General features: G+C 38.4%; 1 protein-coding gene and 1 long non-coding RNA gene across 2 annotated transcripts in view; one reads left to right on the top strand and one right to left on the bottom strand.

The window, feature by feature from the left end:
- Positions 1-17,905, top strand: part of Samd12 (sterile alpha motif domain containing 12) — a 295,171-nt gene that overhangs the window by 115,628 nt on the left and 161,638 nt on the right. The gene's annotated exons all lie outside the window — the stretch shown is intronic.
- Positions 9,956-12,130, bottom strand: LOC120093655 (uncharacterized). Its single transcript, XR_005487115.2, has 2 exons — positions 11,982-12,130; positions 9,956-10,310 (listed from the first exon to the last, which is right to left on the bottom strand). It is a non-coding gene; the product is annotated as an uncharacterized LOC120093655 (long non-coding RNA).

Raw genomic sequence — 17,905 nt, 5'->3', positions numbered from 1 at the left:
AGGACTGTTGCTGAATTAGTGTTCATGGTTACAGATGTGCAAAGTGGAAATTTTACATATATCTATTTCAGGATAATTTCAATATACTTATTAATACTCAATCTTACACATAACAATAGTTAAGATGGAAAGTTCAATGTTATGTACTTTCTGTATTATAACTAAAACAATGTCTATTGATTTGTGTTTAAAATGTTAAGAGTCTAAGCTTTTGATGCATCAAGATTATTATTTTCTCTTTTGGGTTATAAATATTTGCCTCAATACCATCAGTACTATAATAATGCCCTATTCCTTTATTGTCTCTTTTCAAAGGCTTTTTTTTTACCTACAGTGGTAGAAATTCTATAAAAATATATTAACAACAGTTTTCAGTAAAATCAGACAGTATAGAGCAATTAGGGAAGATGAGGGTGGTAAATACAGATGTCTTCAATGATTGTATTATTGTGGCTTATAAAGGGGAGATGTACACAGAGAGAGAGAGACAGACAGACAGACAGACAGACAGAGACAGAGAGACAGAGACAGAGAGACAGAGACAGAGAATCAGTGTCTGTTTGGATTCATTAAACATTAGAGTTTCCCAAAGGGCTATTTATACTTTGTCCAAATATATGTGTCAAAATTTAGTTGGGAATTGCATGGCCAGATGGACTGCCCCAGCGCTCCACCCTTTGGAAAGGCAAAAATTGAAAACATTGCATTCACATCCAAGAAGACTTTCAGAACTATGTGTACAGTTTGGATATTTTAGTCCAGTCACCTCCACAGTGATGCTTCAGCAACTAAAGTGGGCCATCTGGTCCACCACCTTGTGTAAAGCAGGAAGTTTGTAGAACAGAGCAATATCTAAGCTGTTTTTACATGTCTGACCATAAACCTCAAGGAGGAATAGAGAAATCTTGATGATGATACAGCTAGTCCATAGCATGTCCAAAAACAATAGTATTTTTCCCAATTTCCACCCAAGTATTTTTCTCTCACTGTCCTTATTAATGTGTAATTTACATACAAATAATTCGTTGTTTTTAGTGTGAGGATGTGAAAGTAGGCTTACAGATGCTTACAGTTGGGTAACTAATCAATCAAGGTGTCTTATAAATTTTGGGTTTCATTTGTTGGAAGAATATATAAGCAATAAAATGACTCATTTGTATTAAAAATATATTTACTCTATAACATGCATACACACAATACAAACACATGTATATATATACATACATATATATATATAGAGAGAGAGAGAGAGCGCTAGGTTTTGAAGAAATCAGCTATATCATTGGTGTTTGTTTTGATGTTGCAGTGATAAAACCTAGAGTACTGTCTATTCTAGTGATATGTCCTTCCATTGAGCTCTATCCCCAACCATCTCTTCTTTTTACTTTTTATTTTGAAGCAGAGCAGGTAAGTGGTACTTAAATTTAGCTGTGACGTGGTTGTTGCAAGTCTTATGCACATGTCCATTTTAATTCTTGACTCTTCTGCCATATTATAAAGGAACATTGAGCTTTACTTCCCCAATACTCCCCGTCCTCCTGATAATGACCTTCTAATTTTTCCTGGTCTTGACTTAATAGCTCCTTTTTAGGTGTATGTGACTTCTTGAGTGTTTATGCCTCCTAAAAATGGATCTGGGTTTTCTCAATGCACTCCCTGAAAATTATGCACTACATACTTTAGTCATTTACAACCACCAAATCTCTCAATCTTAACCCCATTGATTCTACTCACAGATGGGTAATGCTGACTGATTACTTGATTAGACTAAAAAGCACCTATGAGGTTAGTAAAGCACACCCCTGGTATATCTGTGTGGATTTCTAGAGATACTACATCATAAGAGCTCTGACCTAAATGAATGCATTAATTAATTGGCTGATCCACATTTGACTATTGGGATGTGGTAGAACTATAGAACACACGGGAAGATTGACGGAGATATGTCCCTAGACGGCATGTCCTTTGGAGCTGGAAGTTGCCCTGGTTTCCTCTGATTATTTCTCTGTGCTGCTTCTTGGCCAGCATGAGATGAGTTGCTCTCACATATTATCCCTTGCATGGTAGGCTGAGCCCTCTGAAAAAGTGAAATATTTTTTCTTTAAATTATTCACTTGTGTGAATATCAGATACCCAAAAGGAACTAATAATTCAACATTAATATTTACACTGCTTGGAGTTATAGAAATAGCTAGGTACTTAAGGCAATTGCTCCTCTTTTTTTTTTTTTTTTTTTTGGTTCTCTTTTTCGGAGCTGGGGACCGAACCCAGGGCCTTGGGCTTCCTAGGCAAGTGCTCTACCACTGAGCTAAATCCCCAACCCCTCCTCTTTTAATAAAAGAGGAGGAAGAGGAGGAGGAGGAGGAGGAGGAGGAGGAGGAGGAGGAGGAGGAGGAGGAGGAGGAGGAGGAGGAAAGAGAAAAATAAAAAAATATCCTGCATTCAGTTTTCATTATTTTGGGTTTCTCATGACTTCCTATTACAACAGCTTCCAGCTTTTTTGAATAATTTACTGGATGATATGGGTACCAGTACTCGAGGTATATTCCCACCAGGGCTACACACAACTGCACAGACATAATACTTAAAATTAATCTTAAAATAAAATGAAAAATGTCTTCTGTTTCCCGATAACCCGATGTTGAATGCACAGTGTCAGCCACTATTCTCTTTTCAAGTTTCACTCAGACACTGTGTTTGTAGTCTTACTTTACTTACCTCACCACCATCTGTTTCAATTCCCTCCTTTGCATCTCCTTCTAAGACCATTAGCATAACCTACTTGCTACATCTGGTCACCAATGTTCTCCCTACCCATTCCATCACTTTTGCACTCCTATCATCATAGTTGATTTAAATATATCTCTAACAATGTTATTTTCATCCTTTCCTAGGATGGGTATTGGCCTTTGGCGTGCAGGCTACACATGCCCCAGGATAGCTCTGAATGTGGCCCAGTACAAAACTCATAACCTGTTTAGAGCATTATGTAGAGTTTTATATATGTGTGATTGTTTTATAGTCCACTTGCACAGTTCCTGAGCGTGCACTTCGAAGATGACAATATTGTAACATAACGTCAAAAGCCTGGACACGGCTGCAATATTTGCTGGCTCCCTATTGCTTACAGAAGAAAATTAAAACTTCGTAGCATCCCATAGAAAGACATCTAGATATTTCATTGATACATTAATGTTATCTTCTGGCAAATTCCTTTCTAGCAATGATACTTCAGGTATAAAAAATAAGGACAATTTATTTCACAAGTTTATGATGATGAGCTAATAAAACTTGAAAAGGGATTTAGCCTTGGTGAGTTTCTACCCCTTCTGCCTTATCTTTCAGAACCAATCATGTCCCACTGTGAATTGCTCCTTTAGTCATACTAATTATGCATTTATTACAGAGCATCAATTTTCCCTTCTTTTCATGAGCACTGGGTTGCATAGTAGGCTCCAGAGATAAAAAGGAGCACCTGATCTAGAAGTGAAGTTAGAGGCCATTATAGATTCATACAGATATGCAATGGGATCACAGAAACGAAACTTAAATGTGACTGAGAAGAGGGGAATAACGAAGACTTGCCACGAGTATGCCACATGAACTAGCTCTTGAATGAAAAAAAAAAAAACATTTGATAATGGACAAATTCTGTCATGACGTAAAAAGAGGAGCCTGTGTTATGGTTTGAAAATCAATTCTAGCCCCAGAAGGATCACATGTTATGTCTACATCTGCAACAGACAATGCTTTTCATAAGATTCTGGGAACATGGGTGTTTGAGCTTAGTTGGAATAAACATAGGTAGATGTTGGGGATCTGCCTCTTGTCTTAGTCTCTCTCTCTCTCTCTCTCTCTCTCTCTTTCTCTCTCTCTCTTGCTCTCCCTCCCTTCATCTCCTCCTTCTTCCCCCTCCCAACCCCCTTCCTTGCTGCTTGACAGCCATGAGGTAAACAGTTCTTTTCCACCATACACTCCTCAACACCATGATCTGCTGCCTCCAGATCCAGAATCAATAAAACCAAATGACTATATTTTATCCTCTACAACTGCAGTCCAAAATAAATCAGCCCTGTTTTCCTGCATTTAAGTCGTTTGTGTCAGATTTCAAGTCCCTGAACCAAAAAGAAACTGATACATCCTGGTGCCCTAGAACCCCTAGAACCTCTGTAGATTATGAATAGCCTCTGCAAATGTCTGACTTTGCTTGCCCAATGTCTAGACAGCGTCAAGCAAAAAAAGTAGATCCTCTGAGGTTTTTTCCAGAATTAAATTTAATTGTCAAACTTTTCTCTCATTTTCTAGCTCTATTTTACTTCCCATATAATGTTTTCTTAGTAGTAGATACAAGTTTGAGTTTGAGTTTATAAAACGTAAAAGTAAACCAAAACTCTTGTGGGTCATCTTTTTCTGTACAAAGTATAATCTAGAATTTCTCTATTATTTCTTTCCTCTGCTCCTTCCTTCCCCTAAGCAGTATTTAATCTTATTTTAACTTGGTTTCCAAAGATAACAATGGCTCTTCAACTTATAAGCCACGCAACCCACATCATTTTGCCTAGGATTTTCAATCTCTCCTGAGTGGGTGGCATTGTCCAATTACTATCAAGGAAATGTTTCCCCTCTGACCCTTGTCATTTCTCAGTGGCTCATGGTAGGTAAGGCTGTAGGGTGAGGAATCTCATGGGATTTGTTGAGATCCTCCTGCTGAGATTGGGGTCATTTACAGACTCATTCCATGCCATTTGATTATAATCTGCAAGTGCATGTTCGTTCTAATTCGTTCCGAGACAGCAATATATCTACAAACTGTTACTTCTGCAAGCTTTCCCCTGACACCCTTCAAAATCTTCATACCTGATTATGCAAATTTTGGAGTGAGGAATACTTCTAATTTTATCAGCCCTTCTAACTGTCAAAGAAATTCTCCTTAATATGAGCTTTATACATAAAAGTCTAAACACAATGGTCTTTTAGGGATTATGGAAACCACACATCATTTTATCAGTAGGATTTTGAATGATGCTGTGTGCATCCTAGTTAGCATTCACTCGATCTCAGTTTTGTTCTGAGTCCATTGTGGCCAATTAGTTCAAGAAGGTATTTTCTTTGAAGTAAGGCTTGATATTGACTCTTGCTTTTGATCGGTAGGACTCTTCTTAGCTGAAAAATATTTGTCTGCTGTAGACAGATTGTCTCTCTAGACAACATATGGGAAAGATGTCCACACACATCCTGTTTCTCGTACTTGGATATGTTATGGTGATGAGTGATAGGGATTCCCAAAGATTCCAAATGCTTCTTTCTGGCAACTTCTGTAGAACTCATCAACCTCAAAATTCTTCCCCATTGACTCTAGATTGAATAATCAAGATACTCTTATTTGGGCAACTGAGAGTGATCATGTGATTATATCACTTTATGCTTATGAATTTAGATTTGAAGAATTCCACATGGTTCATGTTCCGTTGAAGGTAGATCCATCCTGGATTTACTGCCATGGAGATTAGTTTCTTCTTTCTGGGTGAATGTAGAGCCTGCAGCCCTGCAATCTAGTTCCTGTTGCAACTTAACACTTGCAGGGCTTTCCGAGGCACAGTGAACTGCTATGGCTACTCTGAGAAGAAACAAATCTGTGTATTTAGGATTTCTAATCTTTATATTGCATATTACCAAACTCTGTGCCACCTTTCTTTCCTCCATTGAACCACCAATCCTCGGTATCTGACTTAATACGGTGTGGATAGCACATCTGTTCCTTGCATCAAAGTTTCACCTTGCCATTTTCAGTACCACACCTCTCAACTGCACTGGAAATAGAGTCTGCAGTTTTAAAATCATTAGTACAAAGCTGTATCGCAGCCAAGGAGAGAGTCTGCTGTCATCTCTGAAACAAACACTCCGTTATTACCTCTTTCTCCTTTCATTTATCTGTATGGTAATGAGTCACATTCATTCAACAATTCCTTCAAAACACATTTATTGAGAATATACTTTGTACCAAGAAACCCCTCTATACTTTATGTGAGGCATGGATAAAGGGATGGGTTGGATAGTCCTTGCCATGAAAATCAAATGAACTAAATTTGCATGTGAAGGACTATAGCACAGGATGAAGAGTGGCACAGGGAAGCAAAAATACTAGAGTAAAATATTGGGAAGATATCCAAGAGGAACTGACCTCTGTGAACCAAGCCAGGGCTCAGAATCATCAGGGTGTATTTGCTTTCTCTTTTCCTATCAAATAAATGTGGAATTGCTAGGGTACTCAGCACCATGGAGAAGTGCATGATTCTGTAATAATATATTTACTATAAAACTAGCTGTTTACTGTTAATTATATGAGAGGCCTTTACTGTCTTTTGCTGGAATCACGAAACTAAAGATATTAGATTGTTAAGAAATAAGCAAATAACCAAAAGAGTTTTCCTGGATCCAATGGATTAGACAGAACATGAGATCTAAAAATGGAGGAGGGGTTGGCCAGCATAGCTGCTTCTTAAGAACTATAGAAAGAAAAAATGTCCCAGTTGAAATAAACAGGCTGAACTGAGAATGTATTAGTTTTCTTTTAATGTGAAATAAAACCTGTAGGGTATATATAGATATATGAGAAGTTATATTATGGAAATTGTTCACACAATTATGTAGGCTGTGAAGTCCCACAACCTGACATCTGCAAACTGAGGAATCAGAGAAGTTAATGGTGCCATTCAACACAAGGCAAAAAGCCTAGGAGAAGCAGACACTACTGGTATAGATTCCATCATCCAAAAGCCGAAGTATCAGTAGCTTCAATTTGCAAGAGCAAAGGAAGTTAGAAGAACCCACTTGAAAGAGAAAGAGCCTGCTTTCTCCACCCCCTTTTATGTTCTAATTTTGTTTTCAGTGATTTCAAAGTTGCACCGAATGTTGAGCCTTTTGTACAGCCTGCTGGCTCAAATACTGATCTTTTGGAAACACCCTTTTAGGAACACCTAGAAGCAATAGGCTACCACTTATCTTTGTCAGTTGACACATAAACCTTTCTAGTTGACACACTCAATACACCATTGCAAAGTTTAATGAATCCTAAGTCCATGAAGAAAGTTAATATCAGTTAGAGTGTCAAGAGGGTAGAGCTTCAAGAAAGGAGGTGTGATGGTGAGAAATAAACCCAAGTCTGGAAGTTCAAAATCAGGAAGAGCCAATTTTTCAGGGCTTGGGTTTAAGATCAGGGAGACACCAGTCACGCAGCATAAAGCTGTCAGGCAAGGAGAGTCCTCACTTGCTCTCAGGAAGATAAGACTTTTAATTGGATTCAGGTTTTCAGCTGATTGGATAGGGCCCTGTGAACACTTGGTATGGCCATCTGCTTTGCAGTGACTATAAAGGAAAAAGGACTCACTTCAACTGAAGCATATCTATAGGTGCATCCGGAATCCTATTTAAGCAAATACCTGGGTGTACTGTAGTTAGTCAATTGAATGCATAAAAGTAACCATTAGACTGAGTAGGAAGTCTTGTTGGCTCCAAAATGAATGCTGTGACTATTTTCCTACCATGAACTGCTTCTTGTTCTATTGATCTTCTTCTTTATCACACAAATAAAATGCTGGCTATGACCAACTTTTCCAAATTAATTCTTGAGACTGTCCAAATAAAAGATTTTTTTTCAAATATGATATTTGCCAGACACATCATTATCCCCCTTTATCTCTCATTTTCCCTGATTTGTGGGTTCTGGAAAGGGGGAGTCAATGGTTTCTCTGAGCTATGTGCTGCATTCTAGGGTTTGGGGATGTGAAGCCATCAAATTTATCTCTAATCTTAATATCATAATGAGACAGAAATGCCATCCTTGTATTCGCTCATTTTCCCAAATATTCAGAGTGAGCTTAGTCTTGTCAGATCAATAACATGATTTTTTTTGCTCATTAACATCTTGATTTAATTGACATTGATTCAGCATACATGAATATACAGAAAATTACTAATAACAACCTCAAGGTTTTCCTGGTCTGCTGTGTAAGAGGTGATATGGCTTTATGTTACACATTTGTTGCACCCTTTCCAGGTTATCAAATATGAACAAAACCAATGTTTAGCATTAAGCCCAGCAAACACTGTTGAAGGCTGTGTGAGCAGAGGGTCTGAAAACATATAAGATGCACTTGACCCTGGCTTTCATGTCATCACATTCCCATCATGTGGTAGCTGTCATGATTCATACTTACTATAAACTATATACAGATATTTATCTTTTTATTAGTCAAGAACTTTGGCTTTCTGGAGTCATTTGTGTCACAAATTTCTAAGATTGTATCACACAAAGGTAGAAGAGATAAAATAATAGATCAAAGTTTGTTGACCTAAAGTTTTTTTTTTTAATAACCATTCCTCCGGTCTTGGAACTTTTGTATTCTTGCACAGAGTTTCATTGAAACATTTGTGATCTAGTAGAAGCCCATATGTATTAAAGCATGAGTAAATAGCTTTTAATTCTATTTTAGTATTTTTTTAAGTTAGGATGTGTTATGTTTTGTGTTGCCTTTTTCTTTTCTGAACTCAATTTCTTCCCCAACTTCACTTCCCTGCCCCTGCCCCCACCCCCCCAGCACATTCCCCACAGTACTGAAAAGAGCTATTAGACACTTATTAATTAAGGATCAGTTTCTGCTCTTTTGTCGGGGGCAATCATTTGTTTTAGAGCTGATTTTCTGCCTTAATTAAATGAAAATGTCACCCTGTCAAATGAATTCATTTATATTTATTTATCCAGCTCTCTAGGCTTGAATATCTTAAGTAGGGACTTGGGCTCATCACATTTGCTCACGGAAAGAACTGAAAAAGTGTCTCATCAGTTTAAAAGACTCGCAAATGACCACGCCACCCTGCAGAAACACCTCCTAATCAAACCTGTGGCTAACAGTGTGAAAGTGGTCCTTTTCTCGTGGAGAAGTTGTCTAGAGACATGTAGGACTCACACTGAAGGACATCTGTGCACACACATGCACCTGTGTGTACTCACGCAGCGAAGAGAATGCCACCCATCGCTGGAATCTCTTGGGCTCGAGCTCAAAAACCTGTAGGTTTGCATTGCCTTTTGAAAATGCTGACAGCTCATGCAAGGTTCGCATTCTATCCTGTCTACCCTCCAGATTTGAAAGATTCATTTATTGTTTACACTCTCTGTAATTATTATCACAATGAGTGCTTTAAAGGACGTGGCAGAAGGATTGAGGCGACAGAGGCAGAAAGGGACAGTGAGAAGGATGGAAAGTAAGTAAAAACTAACTTAATTAATTAATTAATGTTTTAAAAAGGAGAATAAAAGAGTTTAAAGAGAACAAATGTCTTTTATTCGGTCAATAATATATCATGCACCTACTGTATGTCAGATGAAGAATTGGGACTCATTGATGAACGATTTAGTCTGAGGCAGTAAAAGAGATGAACAAAGAGTCATGTGGACACAATTATGATCAAGATACCTGTACGCATGGATGAAGATGCCACAGTGAAGTTCAGATAAGCTGTAAAATGTCAGTCTGTGTTCATGCTCATATATGTAACATAAGGTACCTAGCATGTAGTAGATACTTAAAAAACTTATTGAGCATATTAATAAATTGATCTTGCAGGAAAGGTGGACAGTAGCCAAGCTATTGTTAAGCCCTTAACTGCATAGAATCCCCAAAGGAACATGCTGGAAATTATGAGTGTGTAGTAGGAATTAACAGAGCTTAAGCAAAAAAGAGCAGCCAGAAAGTGTTCTCCAAGGAAAGAAGATTGATGATAAGACATTTCTCTACAGCAAATTACATGGTGGGCAGGTGGGGGTGGGACATGGGGCTACAGATTTAGGCCAAAGCTAGCACATCAGAACCTCTTCAAACATATTGAATATAGACCATAAGCCCAAGAACTGAAGACAGTGAAGAATCTTATGTAAAATATGAGACAAAATCAAGTGTCATTTTCAAATTGTGTATCATGTTGGGAAGGAAGAAGCTCACTTTAGTTCAGTCTAATCTAACAAATCAGCAGCTTGGTAACTTAGAATAACATGGGTGTGCTGTAGTTTGGGGGTCAGAATTCTGGAATGTATTTCTCTGAGCTATCACTGAGATTTGCACAGGCTGGGTTTCTTTGATGGTGCTCAAAAGTAACCAGTGCCATTGTTCTTGTTAGATTTTAGAGGTCACCCTCAGTCTCTTCTTAGCATTTTTCTTCATACAATAAAAGTCAGTCAGGATGTGCCAAATCCTTATGGAATAATGTCCGTATGGTTTCCTTTCATCTGTTTCCTGCTTCTGTTGATGAAGAATCTATAGGTAGATAGGGATCACCTCAGTTAATTGAGTGTTATTTCTCCATCCTTAATTCCATGGATAACTGGGATTCTCCTTTGCCACACCTCCTAACATACATGTAATATCTGGAAGTAGGAAGCTGATGTTTTTAGAAGGCCGTTTTTGAGTGGTAGGTTGATAATGAGTAGTTAATTCTTCCTGTGAAGTTTCCTGTAATATCAGGACTTTGACTCCAACTTGTAATAACTATGAAAATGCTTTTGAGTTGTTCTTTTTTGGCTTTAATTTAGTTTTTATAGGGTCTCAAATTAAAACTGGCTTCAGTATATTAAGCACAGAACTACTGTACAGTCTACAAATTAACTGCTAGATTGTAATCATGGGATTACTTACTCATGAGTAAGAAAACACAGGCCCACCTAAATGTATGCATGCATGAGTTCATAAATATATACTAATATTATAAATAATAAATCAAAAATCATAAGCAAGTATTCATATACTTGGGAATGGACAAATGGATGGGATAAAATAATGTCATTTTTCCATTAAAAGATGAAAGTCTCATTCTCATGCAATACAAACAAATCTTGAAAATACTATACTAAAGCAGAGGATACAGTCAGAAAAGACCAGATGTTATAGAATTCCATTGTATACACTGTCTACAATAAGCACATAGTGACAGTATTATACTTGTAGCTGGCAGGGGTTTGAAAGAGATGGAGGTTACAAAGTACAAAATTTTATTTTCTGGTGATGGAAATGTTCTAGAAATAGATAATGATGGTATTTGTACAATATATTTGTAAATATAATAAAACCCACAAAGTGTGTACTTAAAATGGTTAAATGATTAATTTTATAATAATAAACAGAACTGTGAGTTCTCCCAAACAGTTAAAATGAGTTCGCCAGTATGGTAGGCTCACATGACATCTTCCTCCCAGAATATACCCTTTCAGTCACCTCCCCTCGACATGAGGTGAGTTTTAAGTATATCACGTGACTCTGTTGTGATAAAGTTATGTTGTAATACATAGGAGAAAAGATTTTGAAGACATAATTAAGGTTCTAGTCACTTGACTTTGGTAAGTCAAGACGATCATTCTGGTGAGCCTGATTTAATCAAACTAATTCTAAAAGAATGACTAGGTCCCATCTTAAGTTCATCTGTTGCTACCTTTGAAGAACTGAACAACAATTTTGTGAGAAGGCCACGTGGCTCTAGCACAGGCCATAAGGACCAATACTCAGACTTACAACCACAAAGAGGTGGAAGTTGGCAACTCTTAGCTGATGTAGATAGATCCTTCATAGCTGAGTCTCAAGTGTGACCACCACTCAGCTAACACTGTGAGTGCTTCTGATGAGCCCTTAAATGATGCAGAGGACACACGTAAGCCATCACAAGACTTCATTCTACACAAAGTGTGAGAGTATGTATACTGCTGCTAATCATATGGTAGCTTGTGACAGTATGGAGGTGAGGCAGATCCTCCCTCCTTGAAATTGACAAATAGGCTAGCTGCAAGAGACTCAGTGAAGGCTCAGACAATTGCGTGCCTTTTCCAGGAGAAGGCTGCCTTCCTCATTCCCAGGCTTTCCTCTCAGCACATGCTGGAACACAAAAGACACTTCACACTTTGAATTCATCAGGGGAATGTAGTTGAAGAAGCTCCATACCACATTACAGATGTTAGGCTTCGACTCCCAAGCCTCCAACTTGGCAGTGCCACTGACAGTGTCCAAAATGACAGTCAGAGTTCATCTCAGGCTGGACTCTGACCTGGTAAAATGAAAAAGTTGCTGGTGAATAGATACAAGCATTCTTTAGAAACCTGTGAAACAGGGTTTCTGTCTTCCAGGAAGAGCCAGTTCCCTTATTTCCCCTTACCTTTGCAAATGGGGCGTCCTGCTCTGTTAGCACATACTTGTAACATTTATCAAAGTCCCAAGATAGCTCCCAGGTTGTTCTGACTAGCATTCCTCCCTCTCTTCCATTGCTACCTGCTCTCTTTGTAACTGCTTTCACAACCTTTTTGCTACTTTATCAGTCCCCAAGAAGTAGCTATGACAGCTTTCACACACACACACACACACACACACACACACACACACACACACACACACACACACACCAATGACTGGCTATTCTAACTCCACCCAAGAGATAACTGTGTGGCAGTTTCGTATTTCCAAATAATCCTCTTTCCACCCATAGATTTACCTACTACAGTGGTTTCATTGGACCCTCACTTAAATCTGGTGTCAGTACCAATTTTGATGCTTTGGTCATCTCATAACTATGGATATAAATTCTTTTCATATACTCCCTTGTAACAGAATTCTCATGGTGTCAGCAACAGCTTCATGGTCTCCATGCACACATCCCAGCAGTAGAACTGTACTTTTGCCTCTACATCTTTTGTAGTGTTCCAATTTTTTTCCCATAAGAGATCTATAGACAAAATAAATCTAAAGAACTAGAAAGTTGAATTTCTAACCATTTAGTTACTCCATAAAATGCACACATTTAATCCTTAAATAAGCCATCCTTTGTCTTTCTTTTTTGTATCCTAATTAGGGCTAAAACCCTGATGGTTTGGCAGTTTCTCCTGTAAGAGGCAATGCTGCTGAGAGTCAATTGGTCCCTTGGGTTAACCTGGCATTGGGGTCAGGAACTGCCCGTACTTTTGTGTCCCAGTCCCTTAAATAACTCCTGGTACATACTAAGTATTGTGACAGTAAAGATAATTGAAATAATTATCACTTAGACTGCAGGAAGCCCATGCTATTGAAGCCTTAGGCTTAGAAACACTTGACTTTTTCATCCTTTGATGAAGTTAAGAGAGTTGACTCTAACTGCAGTCTTGCTACCCAGGTGGAGGTGGAGAGATGACTTCCAAGCTGAAAGGGAGGACAACTCTTAGCAAACTTTTTTGTTAGCTTTAAAAAAATGACATACAAAATTTGCAGGTTTCCTTATGGTGTTTTCAGAAACTTTATTTTATTATTTCTTCTCCCTGACCCCTTCTCCCTTCCTCCTCCTCCTCTACGTCTTCTCCCTTCTTCTCATCCACCTCCCACTGGTCCCTTTTTATTTCTGAGTAGCCCCAATCTGCTTTCATATAGCATGGTTTCCTTTTTGCTGTTGTTCTTTCTTTTCTCTCTGTCTCCCCTCCTTTAAGGTATCTTCTTCACCCTATGCCCAACATAGTCCCCCATAAAGAGAAAGAAAATTATGAGTTTTTCAGGAAATGTGTGAAATTGGAAACTTCATACTAATTCAAGTAACCCAGACTCAGAAGAATGATAATGTTAACCCATAAATAGGATGTCTTACAATACTTTAAAGGGATAGATATTTGTAGAGCACTTGTTGTGTGATAGATACTCAACATATCCAAGACATCCCCTGATGTGAAGCATCCTGTATCCCAACACATACAAAAATGTATAACTTCAATTTCTTTGAGTTTTGTCAAAATTGCTCCTAGACCCAGGATACTTAACCCCCGAGGCCAGAACAGTACCCTGACAATAATCACTATCACCTGTCACATATTTATTATGTGGCCAGCCTGTTCTAAACACTTTATTTGCTTTGTAACTTATCCTTACCAAGCTCTGTGAGATTGGAGCTGATACTACCATACTATAGATGGAGACTCTAAGGCATAAAAATGTTAAGTGATGTTAACCAAGTCGCTCAGGCTCTGAGCTGGTAAAAGGGGCAGTGCCGATGATAATGTGTGCAGCGTTCTGATACCATTTGTGTCATGTTACTTCCATTGTTATAATCAGCTGCACAAGCATTATGATAATCCAATGCTGACTTGGGAAACCATTGGCATTAGTTTGTGAAATGTATAAGATGTCCAAGACTGGAACACCAGTAGGAGGCAGGCAGTGATAGAGTATGCACTGGGATTCTAGGATGCTGGAGTCAGGTTGTGCAGTCACGTGCCTATTTACCATTTCTTCCCTTCACTCTCTTTCACTTCTATGTTGAGTGTGAGAACTGGAGGTTTATATTTCCTGACCCTTTCTCCTCTGCCCTTCTCTCCAGCATTTGTGAAACTCAGAAGTCTCTTCGGAAAAAAAATATTGAAATGAATGTCATGGCAATCCCTGTTCATAGAGTCTCTGTGAGGATTAAAAGGGATATTTCTGCAAAGTGATTATGCCCATATCTAATTAAATGTTCTGTAGCAGGTGGATCTACCTCTAAGAATCTGTTCATTCTGAAGATTACTGCAAAGATAAAATATAGCGTTTACAAGTCTATTACAGTACAGTCAAGTGCTGGAATTTTGTTACAGTTCACAGTTGACACAAGCTGAGGAGTTGAGCCAGTATAGTACGGATATATAACTTCATCACATCCAGTAAATTGTTTCAGACACAGGCCAGTTTCTTTGTCAACAAGAATCACAGTCAAAGGTGTCCCAAAATCTAGTGACAACTTTTCATTGTGAGTGAAGCCAGAGCCCGGCATAGATGTATGTGCCAGTGAATTGGGATCTTTCCAATAGTTTTCCTTTCACCAGATTAGAGCTGTATTGGCAAATACCTTACAATAATTGGGATATGTTCTTTTCTGACTACATGAGAACATTTTTTTCATAACACAGAACTTCCTCTGCATGTTATTTTAAACAACAAGAATTCCCACCACCATTATCTCTAAACAGTCAACTCTTTACCTTTGTTAGAGTCATTTCATGGTGGTTTGCATTTTAATGATCTGCTGACAGTTATCCATGCTTACTTACCTCGGCTAGTGTTTTTATTAAGTATGCCCTTTATGCCCAGCACTGTTTGAGTCATAATGAAGAACATAGGCTTCTTTTATTATTGCTGCTGCTGTTTCTTGATTGTGCAAGTGTGGTGTGACTGGATAACAAGGGTAAAATTGAGATATTAGTTTTGAGTTGAGCCATACATATGTGTTCTAGAATGTCTCCTCCAATAGGACTTCCTGAACTGGTGGGAATGTTCTAGATGTGTAGTAGTTAGCACAGTAGCCATCAGCTATCTGTGGTGGTTGAAGATGGAGCTATAGGTTATACAACTAAGGAATGAGATCTGCGATATTAGTTAACTTACATTTAATAACGTGTGACTAACAACAACTGTACTACACAGCACAGCTCCATTTCTCAAGAGAGATGGATGGAGTCTTTATGTTTTCTGGAGCACAGTAGGGCTTCAGTCTGAGTTTAGAAATGAGAAACTTAAGGACAACTCTATCCCTTGCAAAAGCTTAAACAAAGGTGAGAAACAGGGAAGCATGTAGTTTATGAAGAATGCAGAGGAAAGGGCTATCCAATGTCAACACAGAGTGCATGTACAGTCAAGCAACAGTATATAGACTGAATAAAGTATATTTATGTTTTAAGGCTCTCTTATCTCTCTTTCTCCCTCTCTGTCTCTCTGTGTCTCTGTCTCTGTCTCTCTCTGTGTGTGTGTGCGTGCGTGCGTGCGTGTGTGTGTGTGTGTGTGTGTGTGTGTGTTTATATGTGTTATTTAGGAATAACAATTTAAAAAAAAGAGCCCATAAATTTTAGAGAATGCAGGGAGCTACAATGGAAGTACCAAAGAGAGGAAAAGAAGGGAAGGATGATGTGATTATCATTTCAAAAATAAAAAATATTATACAAATAAAGCTAAAATACAAATACACAGGAAAGAAATCAAAGGGAATAAGAAACTTTCAAAAAATATTTAAGAAAATATTTTTAAAATATATCCCACTCTATTTCACAAGACTTATAGAAGTATTTTACCTGCATCAATCATCTCATAATTTGCAGTGGGACTATGGAATATTATTGAATTTTTATAGTTTTATAAATAAATAACTCCACAGAGTTATAGCATGTACTATGCAAGCTATTCGTTGTACTTTTCAATAGCGATAAAATGACAATCTAAAGAGAATTCAGAGACAATTATTGAGTAGATTAAAGAAATTCGCCTGAGTTTCTGATACATCTGGGGGAGTAATAACAGCAGAAAATTGAGGCACAAAGTGATGAATGATGTTAGACTGAGTTCGGAAAGAGCTGAAGCCACTGAAGGCAGACCCACTGCTTGAAGGAAAGGAAATATTCTAGAAAGCCAGTTACTGCCAGTGCATTTTCTCTGGCCAGAGATCTCCAGAAGCTGGAGGGCAAAGATAATCCAGGGGTGAGCCTCCTCTCACACAGAGCCAGACAGAGAATACAAGAACAGAAAGCACAGATAGAAAGAATGGGAACAATGTGTACTCTTTGGTAGGAGGCAGTGGAGAAGCGTGGACATAATGTGTCCTGCTGTCAAAAGGTACCCTAAACCAGGTAGCTTAAACAACGAAAACATTGCTCATAGTTCTGAGGCAAGAAGGTCTGTGAGCTAGGTGCCTTGGGGTTCAGGTACTGTGAGGGCCTTGGGCCTGCGTTTTAGACTTCTCCATCCTTCTCCATCCTCACATGGATGCTGGGGAGCCAAACTCAGATCCTCATGATTATATACCAAACACTGTACTGACTCAACCATCTCCCCAACCCTTAGATGATGTTTTTAATTCCTATGTTTTCAGATTTCCTTAAGCAATGTAGCTCCTGTTGTATATAACCTGTAACAGTGTTCAGGTTATTATTCTGTCGGAGGCACTACACAACCTAGAAGCAGGCATGGAACTAAGTTCCTGTCTATCGGTCACCTGCTAGCTCTTTACTTAGCCTCCTTCTCATTGTGTGCCCATTTGGCAGTGACTAGGTGCCTGAGCTTCATGACTTAGTGCCATCAAAATAGGATGAGTCAATAAAAATGGTCTTCTTTTAAAATATTCCACTGAGAGACTCTCAGGTCCTGGAGAATGGCCTGACTTCCTATTGATCATTTTATTGCTTCAATTATTTCCTCAATCCTGGTTGGTTAATTTAGATCCCCACCAACCTTCTTTTCCCATTGTCTATTATATTTGCTCCCTGTTAAATATGAATCTTCGGCGGCACTTCCATTACTAAATTGACAGTTGCCTAATGCCTTATTGGCATCCGTAGGAATGAAGCATATTTCTTAGGAACCATGTAGGTGGTAGCCTTTTTTTTTCCTGAGCCATCTAAGCATAGCCAGTGTTTTGTGTTCTTGTAATCTTACTCTTAAAAACAGCAATCCATCTGTTTCATTGTTTTATTCTTGCCTAATGGAAGAAAATGTCCCCCTACTGTCTTACTGATCTACAGTCATCCAAGCCTGATGGGCTCTTGTAAATGGAATTAACTCCAGCGATGTGATGGCTTTTCATATTAGTTATATTATTTCAGTAAATCCATTCACTCTCCCTGGCTTGCTTTTTAACCTCCAGCTGTTACCCAATTATTAGCTCATGGATGACTGCTTCAGCAGCATTACTGGAGTACTTGCTTGTCGTAGATATTAATAATAATAAGCAATTTATAAATGTGCAGAGTGTTAAACACACATAAGGATTATTGTTGATAAGCCTAATTGTAATCAGAGTTTTCCACTGGGTGAATTAGGATTCTTGTGGTTGCAAAGAATAGAAATCAACTCAAGGTGGCTTGAGCAAAGCGAAGAGAGAGGCACTGTGGGGTTGT

This window comes from Rattus norvegicus, chromosome 7 (genome assembly GCF_036323735.1).
Source record: "Rattus norvegicus strain BN/NHsdMcwi chromosome 7, GRCr8, whole genome shotgun sequence".
NCBI lineage: Eukaryota > Metazoa > Chordata > Mammalia > Rodentia > Muridae > Rattus > Rattus norvegicus.
This window is presented reverse-complemented; position numbering and strand designations above follow the sequence as displayed.